Below are 11,983 nucleotides of genomic sequence, written 5' to 3'. Positions count from 1 at the left end.
CCTGGCCCCCATCCAGGACACACTGGAAGCAGGACCTGGAGAAGGTGACTTCATGAGGCCATGGGCTCCCCGGGTCCAGGCGGCAGTGACAAGATGCCTCAGTGAACTGCTGGGGAGTGAAGTGCTCACTCTTTCCACACGAAGCAGAGTGTTGTGTCCCACCCTGCCTGCTGTCCTGGGTCCCAGGAGGACGGGCTTCTCCTGCCCTCATCACCGCTTTCTACCAGAGGGCCCCGGAGACCCCTGCTGCTCCGTGCCACCAGACTCTCCAGCCTCCCTCTGTGGACATTTATACATCGTCTCCATCAAGTGAGAAGGAGACTTCCTCCTCTAGTGTTTTGATCGATTTTATTAATAAAAATGCTGTGTCTTCACACATTTTCATTCCATAAATACAGGCCAGACAATATCTTCCTTCCTCTAAGCATCCCATATTTATTGCAAGGTTTTATTAAAAACAGGAAATAAAGGGAAATAGAGGAACAGTAATTAATTCTCCTGTAGAGACTGAAACTGTGAGAACAAAACAGAGTTTGCTGGTCCCATAACTGTGTCTTCTCAGACTAACGCTGCTGAGCACCAGGTCTTCGCTTCCTGGGGTCCCTTCTGTGTGCTCTCGTTTCCTCCCGTTCCGTTCTCTCACCCTGCGCGCCCTTTAGACGTGACACGGGTGACATCTGGCCACGCTGTATCTTCTGATACAGGTGTCTGCGGAGAACCTCCGTGGCGTCTGCAGGTAAGGTAAACAAGGGGGCTCAGGTGATGGCAGTCCTCGTCAGCTTGTCCCTGGCTTCACATCACGCTCTAATCCGGAGTGGAGAGGTTACTCTTGGTGGGCCTGGTCTGCTCAGCTGCCCCCATTCCTGTTGCTCCTGGAGGCTCGGCTCTCAGGAAAGACCTGCTCTAGAGAGGCTCCCTGATGACCTGTCAGCCATGAGTGCTCCAGGTGCGCCAGGCACTGGCACCCCCAAGCCAGGCACGAGGCCTCCGGACGCGTCACGAGGGCAAAGCTGCCTCTGTCGAGACCTGCAGGCCAGGGGTTCCTGCCGCCTGACGCACAGTTGCCAGCGGGGTGGTCGCAAGTCATGAAACGCTTCACTTTCCCCCGGCTCTTCAGTCTCCCCTTTCGCTGCCTGCCAGCCTGGCCCACAGCTGATACCCCGTGTGTGCGGGACAGAACTCAGCTGTCAGCTCAGTGATGCAGAAATGTGCTGGCCAAAAAAGAAAAACAAAAAAGGACCATAAACTTTTAGCAAGATGTGAAATGGTAGTTTCTTGGTGAAAAACTGGCGGCCCAGACACCGCAGAAAGATTTAATTTTTGCAAGTAAATTCCCCCATGAAATCTGATCACCCCCTCCTTCCCCACCGGCATAAGGCTTTCACCTGCGGACACAGCTCTGAGCCATCAAGGGAGATAAGGAGCATCCACAGATACCTGATCCATCAGGTCTGAGTACCAACCTCCATCAGGGCCTCAGCCCTGCTTATCCCTCTAGAGGAGCCCTAACAAAGGTAACCAAGGCCGCCCTGGTTCCTGTAATAGTCACCGCGTTGAACAACTTAACTGGTAGAGCCAGGCAGGCCCCGTCAGTCTGACACTCTGCTGCACGACAGGGCTTCCTGGGAAGAAAACAGGCTGCAGAAACCAGGTAGCATTATGGGAATGCTTTTAGGTTTTCCAGTGAGGATGCGGAATGGGGAGGGAGCAACAGGGGGAGAAAATGGAAAAGAAGAAAAGGAGGCAAATTACTGAGATCTAGCAGAGACAAGTACAAATCAATTATCCCAAAAAGCAGATGTAAAATGAAGCCACATAAATATCCCAGGCACTTACGTTGTATTAAAATAATGCTGAAATCACAGAGCTGTCACCCGCAGACACACCGCAGGGGCCACTCCCTGCACCCTGTGGTTTAGCGCCTTCTCAGGAGGATGGAGGGAGACTGACCCGAGAGGCCAGGCAGAGGCCGCCAGGAAACCGTGCAGGCCACCTTCTCCCACCGTCTGTGGCTTCAGGGGCTGTGAGCTCCCAAATAGCAGCTGTGCATTCAGCCACAGACACCCTCTGCTCTAGCAAACCAGCCTCCTCCCACCCCCACCAAAATGTATATGATAAACCCATCACTGATCTGGCTAGTGAGAAGGTAACATTGTAGACAGTCTGTTTCCTTATGGGAGTAAAAGGATTACTCTGAAAAGGACAACAAGAGCTTTCTTTCTCAAGTGCCAGCAGTGGGAACTAAAAGGGCTTCCCCGGGGATAAAGCAAAGATGCCTAAACTCCCATCTCCACCAGCCAAGGCAGGAGTGAACGTTTTAGACGGACGATTCAGAGACAACTTTTCTACAGCACCATTTTCCAAATTTCGCTCCTCTTAACCTTTGAAACGACACTGGTAGGTCATTTTTTAAGCCAAATACTTTGCATATGTTTTCACCTCTGACAAAGAAAACAGAACCCTTGGGTTCTTGCAGCATACACTATTTAGTTTAAAAACGAAAACTCCTGCGACTAAAGAAAACAATGCTTTCTGCCATGAAGGAATTGCCTGATGTTATGCTCAGGAGGGCCGGGCAATCCCTGGGTGGGACTGCGGGAAAGATACAATAACTCCACCGCGGAGGAGAGCTCTGTGCGCCCGGAGGTGCCATCTGGCTTTGTGTGCGGCTCCCAGTGTCTTCTGACAGGCTGCGATGCCATTGTTCCACTGAGAGCTGGCTTGCAGATAAAGGTGGCCCTGTCAGAAGTTCTGAATAGCTGGAAGCTAATTGCTGACCCTAACAGGCCCAATTAGCTGTCGCAGGCTCAGCCAGGCTAGCCCCTGGGACCCAGCCTTTCTGGCTCACATTTTGTGAAACTCTCCCTGCGCGGCACCTTGGCTCGGGGGCTTTGTAGTCCCCATTCAGCAGATCAAAGGTTTATTAGAGAGAATGGCTGCCGTGTCGGTCTCTGTCGGCGCAGACACCGGCGTCCAGGACAGCCACAGGCACAAGAGAAAAGCCCAACGCGCCCGTAGGGAAGAGCGTGAACCCAGAGTGCTGTTTTTAGGGCAGGTCTCAGAGGACCCCTTGATGGCTGTAATTTGCAGAAATAATCCCAAGCCTTTAGCTCCAATAAACTCATCAATCATCCACACTGGTTTATCGTCCACCCACTGGAAAGAATGGATACACAGCCAGCATGGGCCTCCCACCTCCAGACCTGCCTGGCCCCTCAAGAACAGCCCTCCCACCCCAGAACACACACACAGGGCTTTCTCTTGCTTTTACCCAAAATTTAACCATGTTCTTCTTGCTCTAGAATTCATACGTGATCACGGTAGAAACTACAGAAAACAGAGGAGGAGAAAAAAAAAAGGGAGAGGCTCATCCCCCTATACAACATTTGGACTTTAGGTTACTGGAACGTTCTATTATTTAAGATGCCTCAAACACATCATGAGTATTGACAGCATAATATTCCATCTTGTGTTTCCCTTCATTTCCCATTCTCCAATGCTTTTAGCCATTTTATACTCTTTTCAATGTTTTTGTTATTATGTGCACTCTACATAAAACTTTTTCTACAATTTTGGGTGACTGTCTTAGGATTTCTTATTTATTTATATTTATTTTATATTATTCAAAGGATAGTGATCCATACCTTGTCATAAAACAGAACTGAAACATCTTTTTTCTCTGTGAAGAATTTTTTGACAATGGTTTATGAGATATTCACCAGAATTATCTTATATTTGGAATATTTATCAAATTTTGTTAGGTAATTGTTTCAATTAACTTTTTCCATTGGTTTGTTAGTGGAAAGTTTTTACATTTTATCCACTTATCTATTAACTTTTTAATGTTTTTTCTAATTGATTATATGATTTCTTTCAGTTCAGTTCAGTTCAGTTGCTCAGGCATGTCCAACTCTTTGCAACTCCATAGACTGCAGCATGCCAGGCCTCCCTGTCCATCACCAACTCCTGGAGTTTACTCAAACTAATGTCCATTGAGTCGGTGATCCTATCTAACCATCTCATCCTCTCCTCCCACCTTCAATCTTTCCCAGCATCAGGGTCTTTTCAAATGAGTCAGTTCTTTGCATCAGGTGGCCAAAGGATTGGAGTTTCAGCTTCAACATCAGTCCTTCCAATGAATATTCAGGACTGATTTCCTTTAGGATGGACTGGTTTGATGTCCTTGCAGTCCAAGGGACTCTCAAGAGTCTTCTCCAACACCACAGTTCAAAAGCATCAATTCTTCGGTGCTCAGCTTTCTTTATATTCCAAATTTCACATCCATACATGACTACTGGAAAACCCATAGTTTTGACTAGATGGACCTTTGTTGGCAAAGTAATGTCTCTGCTTTTTAATATGCTGTCTAGTTTGGTCATAACGTTTCTTCCAAGGAGTAAGCGTCTTTTTATTTCATGGCTGCAGTCACCATCTGCAGTGATTTTGGAGCCCAAAAAAATAAAGTCTGTCATCATTTCCACTGTTTCTCCATCTATTTGCCATGAAGTGATGGGACCAGATGCCATGATCTTTGTTTTCTGAATGTTGAGTTTTAAGCCAACATTTTCACTCTTGACTTTCACTTTTATCAAGAGACTCTTTAGTTCTTCACTTTCTGCCATAATAGTGGTGTCATCTGCATATCTGAGGTTATTGATACTTCTCCCGGCAATCATGATTCCAGCTTGTGCTTCTTCCAGCCCAGCGTTTTTCATGATGTACTCTGCATATAAGTTAAATAAGCAGGGTGACAATATACAGCCTTGATGTACTCCTTTCCCAGTTTGGAACCAGCTCCATATCCAGTTCTAACTGTTGCTTCCCAACTTGCATACAGATTTCTCAAGAGGCAGGTCAGGTGGAGTGATATTCCCATCTTTTTAAGAATTTCCCACAGTTTATTGTGATCCACACAGTCAAAGGCTTTGGCATAGTCAGTAAAGTAGAAATAGATGTTTTTCTGAAACTTTTTGCTTTTTCGATGATCCAGTGGATGTTGGCAATTTGATCTCTGGTTCCTCTGTCTTTTCCAATCCAGCTTGAACATCTGGAAGTTCACGGTTCACATACTGTTGAAGCCTGGCTTGGAGAATTCTGAGCATTACTTTGCTAGCGTGTGAGATGAGTGCAATTATGAGGTAGCTTGAGCATTCTTTGGCATTGCCTTTCTTTGGGATTGGAAGGAAAATTGACCTTTTCCAGTCCTATGGCCACTACTGAGTTTTCCAAATTTGCTGGCATATTGAGTGCAGCACTTTCACAGCATCATCTTTCAGGATTTGAAATAGCTCAACTGGAATTCCATCACCTCCACTAGCTTTGTTCATAGTGATGCTTTCTAAGGCCCACTTGACTTCACATTCCAGGATGTCTGGTTCTAGGTGCATGATAACACCATTGTGATTATCTGGGTTGTGATCTTTTCTGTACAGTTCTTCTGTGTATTCTTGCCACCTCTTCTTAATATCTTCTGCTTCTGTGAGGTCCATACCATTTCTGTCCCTTATCGAGCCCATCTTTGCATGAAATGTTCCCTTGGTATCTCTAATTTTCTTGAAGAGATCTCTAGTCTTTCCATTCTATTGTATTCCTCTATTTCTTTGCACTGATCACTGAGGAAGGCTTTCTTATCTCTCCTTGCTATTCTTTGGAACTCTGCATTCAAATGGGTTTATCTTTTCTTTTCTCCTTTGCTTTTGGCTTCTCTTCTTTTCACAGTTATTTGTAAGGCCTCCTCAGACAGCCATTTTGGCTTTTTGCATTTCTTTTCCACGGGGATGGTCTTGATCCCTGTCTCCTGTACAATGTCAGGAACCTCTGTCCATAGTTCTTCAGGTACTCTATCAGGTCTAGTCCCTTAAATCTATTTCTCACTTCCACTGTATAATTATTATGGATTTGATTTAGGTCATACCTGAATGGTCTAATGGTTTTGCCTACTTTCTTCAAGTCAAGTCTGAATTTGGCAATAAGGAGTTCATGATCTGAGCCACAGTCAGCTCCAGGTCTTGTTTTTGCTGACTGTATAGAGCTTCTCCATCTTTGGCTGCAAAGAATATAATCAATCTGATTTTGGTGTTGACCTTCTGGTGATGTCCATGTGTAGAGTCTTCTCTTGTGTTGTTGGAAGAGGGTGTTTGCTATGACCAGTGTGTTCTCTTGGCAGAACTCTATTAGCCTTTGCCCTGCTTCATTCTGTACTCTAATGACAATTTTTCCTGTTACTCCAGGTGTTTCTTGACTTCCTACTTTTGCATTCCAGTCCCCTATAATGAAAAGGACATCCTATGGGGGTGTTAGTAGTAAAAGGTCTTGTAGGTCTTCATAGCACCATTCAACTTCAGCTTCTTCAGCATTACTGGTCAGGGCATGGACTTGGATTACCGTGATATTGAATGGTTTGCCTTGGAAACGAACAGAGATCATTCTGTCATTTTTGAAACTGCATCCAAGTACTGTATTTTGGACTCTTGTTGACTTGATGGCTGCTCCATTTCTTCTGATTCTTGCCCACAGTAGTAGATATAATGGTCATGTGAGCTAAATTCACCCATTCCAGTCCATTTTAGTTCGCTGATTCCTAAAATGTCAACATTCACTCTTACCATCTCCTGTTTGATCACTTCCAATTTGCCTTGATTCATGAACCTAACATTCCAAGTTCCTATGCAATATTGCTCTTTACAACATTGGACCTTGCTTCCATCACCAGTCACATCCACAGTTGGGTGTTGTTTTTGCTCTGGCTCCATCTCTTCATTCTTTCTGGAGTTATTTTCCCACTGATCTACAGTAGCATATTGGGCACCTACTGACCCCGGGAGGTCATCTTTCAGTGTCCTATCTTTTTGCCTTTTCATACCATTCATGGGGTTCTCAAGACAGGAATCCTGAAGTGGTTTGCCATTCCCTTCTCTAGTGGACCACATTTTGTCAGGACTCGCCACCATGACCTGTCCGTCTTGGGTTGCCCTACGTGGCATGGCTCATAGTTTCATTGAGTTAGACAAGGCTGTGGTCCCTGTGATTAGATTGGTTAGTTTTCTGTGATTGTGGTTTTAAGTCTGTCTTCCCACTGAGGGAGAAGGATAAAAGGCTTATGGAAGCTTCCTGATGGGATAGACTGACTGAGGGGGATACTGGGTCTTGTTCTGATGGGTGAGGCCATGCTCAGTAAATGTTTAATCCAATTTTCTATTGATGGATGGAGCTGTGTTCCCTCCCTTCTATTTACTGCAGCAGCTGCACAGGGCTGGAGCAGTGAGTGGTGGGGAGGAGATACCCCACCTCCAAGGTCAGGGGTTGTGGCTGAGAGGAGGTACCCCACGTTCAAGGTAAGGAGCGACGCCTGCACTTTTCTGGAGCAGCCGTGAATAAGATACCCCATGTCCAAGGTCAGAAAAACCCCAGTAAGATGGTAGGCACTGGAGTGGCTGTAAGGAGATACCCCACATCCAAGGGCAAAGGAGAAGCCCCAGCAAGACAATAAGAGGGGTGAATTCACATTTAGAATGAAATCCTGTTCTTGCCAGAGATGCTCAGAGGGCTCAAACCAACCTTGTGTGCACCAGGACCCAGGGACCCCACAGAGACTGAGACAGAACTATGTTTGAGTGTCTCCTGTGGACACTTGGTAGTACGAGTTGGCAGTGGCCTGCCACAGGGACAGAGGCTCTGGGTGTGGGTATGGCCTAAGTCCTCTTGGAGGAGGTCACCATTAACCCACTATAGACCTGCCAGAACTTACATAGGACTGGGAAATAGACTCTTGGAGGGCACAACAGAACCTTGTGTACCAGGAACCAAGAGAAAGGAGCAGTGACCCCACAGAAGACTTGCCTGGGGGTGTCCAGGATTTCCCGTGAAGGTGAGGGTCAGTGGTGGCCTGCTGCAGGGTTGCAGGCACAGGCTGCAGAAGTACATGCCTGGGATCTTTTGAGGGAGGTCACCACTATCTTCATTACCTCCACCATAGTTTCAGTTCAGTTCAGTCGCTCAGTCATGTCTGACTCTTTGAGACACCATGAATCACAGCACGCCAGGCCTCCCTGTCCATCACCAACTCCCAGAGTTCACTCAAACTCATGTCTATCGAGTCAATGATGCCATCCAGCCATCTCATCCTCTGTCGTCCCCTTCTTCTCCTGCCCCCAATCCCTCCCAGCAACAGGGTCTTTTCCAATGAGTCAACTCTTCGCATGAGGTGGCCAAAGTATTGGAGTTTGAGCTTTAGCATCAGTCCTTTCAATGAACACCCAGGACTAATCTCCTTTAGAATGAACTGGTTGGATCTCCTTGCAGTCAAAGGGACTCGCAAGAGTCTTCTCCAACACCACAGTTCAAAAGCATCAATTCTTCAGTGCTCAGCTTTCTTCACAGTCCAACTCTCACATCCATACATGACCACTGGAAAAACCACAGCCTTGACGAGATGGACCTTTGTTGGCAAAGTAATGTCTCTGCTTTTGAATATGCTATCTAGGTTGGTCATAACTTTCCTTCCAAGGAGTAAGCGTCTTTTAATTTCATGGCTGCAGTCACCATCTGCAGTGATTTTGGAGCCCAGAAAAATAAAGTCTGACACTGTTTCCCCATCTGTTTGCCATGAAGTGATGGAACCAGATACCATGATCTTTGTTTTCTGAATGTTGAGCATTAAGCCAACTTTTTCCCTCTCCTCTTTCACTTTCATCAAGAGGCTTTTTAGTTCCTCTTCACTTTCTGCCATAAGGGTGGTGTCATCTGCACATCTGAGGTGACTGATATTTCTCCCGGCAATCTTGATTCCAGCTTGTGCTTCTTCCAGCCCAGCATTTCTCATGATGTACTCTGCATAGAAGCTGAATAAGCAGGGTGACAATATACAGCCTTGACATACTCCTTTTCCTATTTGGAACCAGTCTGTTGTTGCATGTCCAGTTCTAACTGTTGCGTCCTGACCTGCATATAGATTTCTCAAGAGGCAGGTCAGGTGGTCTGGTATTCCCATCTCTTTCAGAATTTTCCACAGTTTATTGTGGTCCACACAGTCAAAGGCTTTGGCATAATCGATAAAGCAGAAAGAGATGTTTTTCTGGAACTCTCTTGCTTTTTCAATGATCCAGCGGATGTTTGCAATTTGATTTCTGGTTCCTCTGCCTTTTCTACAACCAGCTTGAACATCTGGAAGTTCACGGTTCATATATCACTTTGCTAGCATGTAAGATGAGTGCAATTGTGTGGTAGTTTGAGCATTCTTTAGCATTGCCTTTCTTTGGGATTGGAATGAAAACTGCCCTTTTCCAGTCCTGTGGCCACTGCTGAGTTTTCCAAATTTGCTGTCATATTGAGTGCAGCACTTTCACAGCATCATCTTTTAGGATTTGAAATAGCTCAACGGGAATTCCGACACCTCCACTAGCTTTGTTTCTAGTGATGCTTCCTAAGGCCCACTTGACTTCACATTCCAGGATGTCTGGCTCTAGGTGAGTGATCACACCATTGTGATTATCCGGGTCATGAAGATCTTTTTTGTACAGTTCTCTCCTTGCTATTCTTTGGAACTCTGCATTCAGGTGCTTATATCTTTCCTTTTCTCCTTTGCTTTTTGCTTCTCTTCTTGCAGGAAGAACACAGCTCCACCCATCAACATGATTTCTTTACATAGTATAAACATTTCTCCCCCACTGTTATTAAATAAACTCAATAAAACAAGCTACCTGATTAAAAAGATAGGCAGAACTGAATAGACATATCTTTTCAAAGATACACAAATGGTAAACAGATACATGAAAAGATGTTCAACATCACTAATTATCAGGGGAAAGCAAATCTACATCACAGTCAGAGATCATCTTACACCACTTAGAGTAGCAATTACCAAAAAGATAAGCCATATCAAGTGTTGGAGAGGATGTGGGGAAAAGGGAACACTTGTTCTCTGTTGATGGGAATGTAAATTGCTACAGTTTTTATGGAAATATGGAGTTCCTCAGAAAATTAAAATTAAGCTATACCATGTGATCCAACAATTTCACTTAGGGATATATATCCTAAGAAAATCAAATCACTATCTCAAAGACCTGTGTTCATCCCTGTGTTTATTGCAGTATTACTCATGGTGGCCAAGACATGGAGACAATTTAAATGCCCATCAAGGGTTGAATGGATACACATATGTTATATGTGTAATGGAATATTATTCAGCACTGAGAAAGAAGGAAATCGTGCCAATTGCAACAAATGGAGGTAACTTGAGGGAATTATGCTAAGGAAAATAAGTCAAACAAAGACAAACACTGAATAATCTCATATAATAAGCCAATATATTGATAACTATAGGAGTCAATAAAACACAATTATGCCATCATAAAATAATACTTGTATTCATTTTAGTAAAATGAGTTTAGTACTTCTACTTTTTCCCCTCCTCCTTCATTAATTTTTGCTGGTTTCTAAATCTTCTTTCTCTTTCCTTTGTTACAGGTAATAACTTCCAATAAAAAAGTGGGAAATATCAATTGAACCATATTTTGACATTTAAAAAATTTTAATTTACACTTGTGCTCATAAGCCCTCTCCATAATTTTTGTATTTTTATTTATTGCAATTTTCTGAAGTGTTTCATTAAATATTTTATATAATAACACTACTTGGCTAAATATAAAATTATAGGATTTTCTCCACTTTTTTCCATACCTTTGTAGAAGATGCTCTACTGTTTTCTTGTACTTCGGTAGTTGATATTTTTCTTGCAAAACAGAAGATTGAAGTTTATTATTGGTTAAAAATTGGCTTTTCCTCTCTAGACCCTTACATGCAGTTTTACCATGAAGATTAAAAATCCTAGAAAGGTTATATCTATGTGTGGCTATCATCTTATCAGCTTCCCACTGAAAACAGTAAGTTCTCTCAAGTTTTATTTGAGCTCTACATTTCTTAATAGGAAGTTTTTTTTTTTTCTTTTACGGTTCTGATTATTGCTTCTGTTGTTTTATATTATGTCACATTCATACATGTGTATCATAAGACATATCTATTATTCTCATCTTTTCATCCCAGTTTTCAGTGTTTTCATAGAATTTTTATGCTTTTATGATTTCACTGTTTTGATGCTATAGTACTGCTAATTTTTTTTTTGAGATATCCATTGTGATTTCTGTATGGCAAATATCTTTTTCATCTCTACTGTACTTTTGTTTATCTTGGTTAATCCTTTCTTTACTGACTTTTTAAAAGATAATTGTAGAGTCACTTGCAGTTTTCTGAAATAATACAGGTATTCCTTTTATGCTTTGGCCACTTTCCCCAATGACAACATTTGGCAAAACTACAGCACAAGATCATCACCAGGATGTTGGCCCTGAAAGTCCACTGACCTGTTTCTAACTTCCAAGTTTTCCTTGTGCCCGTGAGTGCAGTTGTGTATTTCATCTACTGCCATCCCAGACAACATACCAAATGGTTCCCTCATCACAAAAACCCCTCTTTTCTCGCTCATCGTAACCACATCCAGCTAACTTATTCCATCCCTCACCTTCCTGCCCCTAAACTTTGGCAACTTGTCCTCCATTTCTAAAATTTTGTGTAATAAACATGTTCATTTCAGTTCAGTTCAGTCACTCAGTCATGTCCGACTCTGTGATCCCATGAACCACAGCACACCAGGCCTCCCTGTCCATCCCCAACTCCTGGGGTCCACCCAAACCCATGTCCATCGAGTCGGTGATGCCATCCAACCATCTCATCCTCTGTCGTCCCCTTCTCCTCCCACCTTCAGTCTTTTCCAGCATCAGGGTCTTTTCAAATGAGTCAGTTCTTTGCATCAGGTGGCCAAAGGATTGGAGTTTCAGCTTCAACATCAGTCCTTCCAGTAAACACCCAGGACTGATCTCCTTTAGGATGGATTGGTTTTATGTCCTTGCAGTCCAAGGGACTCTCAAGAGTCTTCTCCAACACCACAGTTCAAAAGCATCAATTCTTCAGCACGTAGCCTTCTTTCTAC

At 43.9% G+C, this 11,983-nt stretch overlaps 1 long non-coding RNA gene across 1 annotated transcript; it reads right to left on the bottom strand.

Annotated features, from left to right (window-relative positions):
• Nucleotides 1-411: 411 nt before the first annotated feature.
• On the bottom strand, nucleotides 412-3,402 carry LOC147345848 (uncharacterized). The gene is made up of 2 exons (XR_015153381.1): nucleotides 1,837-3,402; nucleotides 412-1,211 (listed from the first exon to the last, which is right to left on the bottom strand). It is a non-coding gene; the product is annotated as an uncharacterized LOC147345848 (long non-coding RNA).
• Between the last annotated feature and the right edge of the window lie 8,581 nt (nucleotides 3,403-11,983).

Source organism: Bos grunniens, chromosome 24 (genome assembly GCF_055505025.1).
Source record: "Bos grunniens cultivar Pamir isolate PY7600 chromosome 24, Bosgru_T2T1.0, whole genome shotgun sequence".
Lineage (NCBI taxonomy): Eukaryota > Metazoa > Chordata > Mammalia > Artiodactyla > Bovidae > Bos > Bos grunniens.
This window is presented reverse-complemented; position numbering and strand designations above follow the sequence as displayed.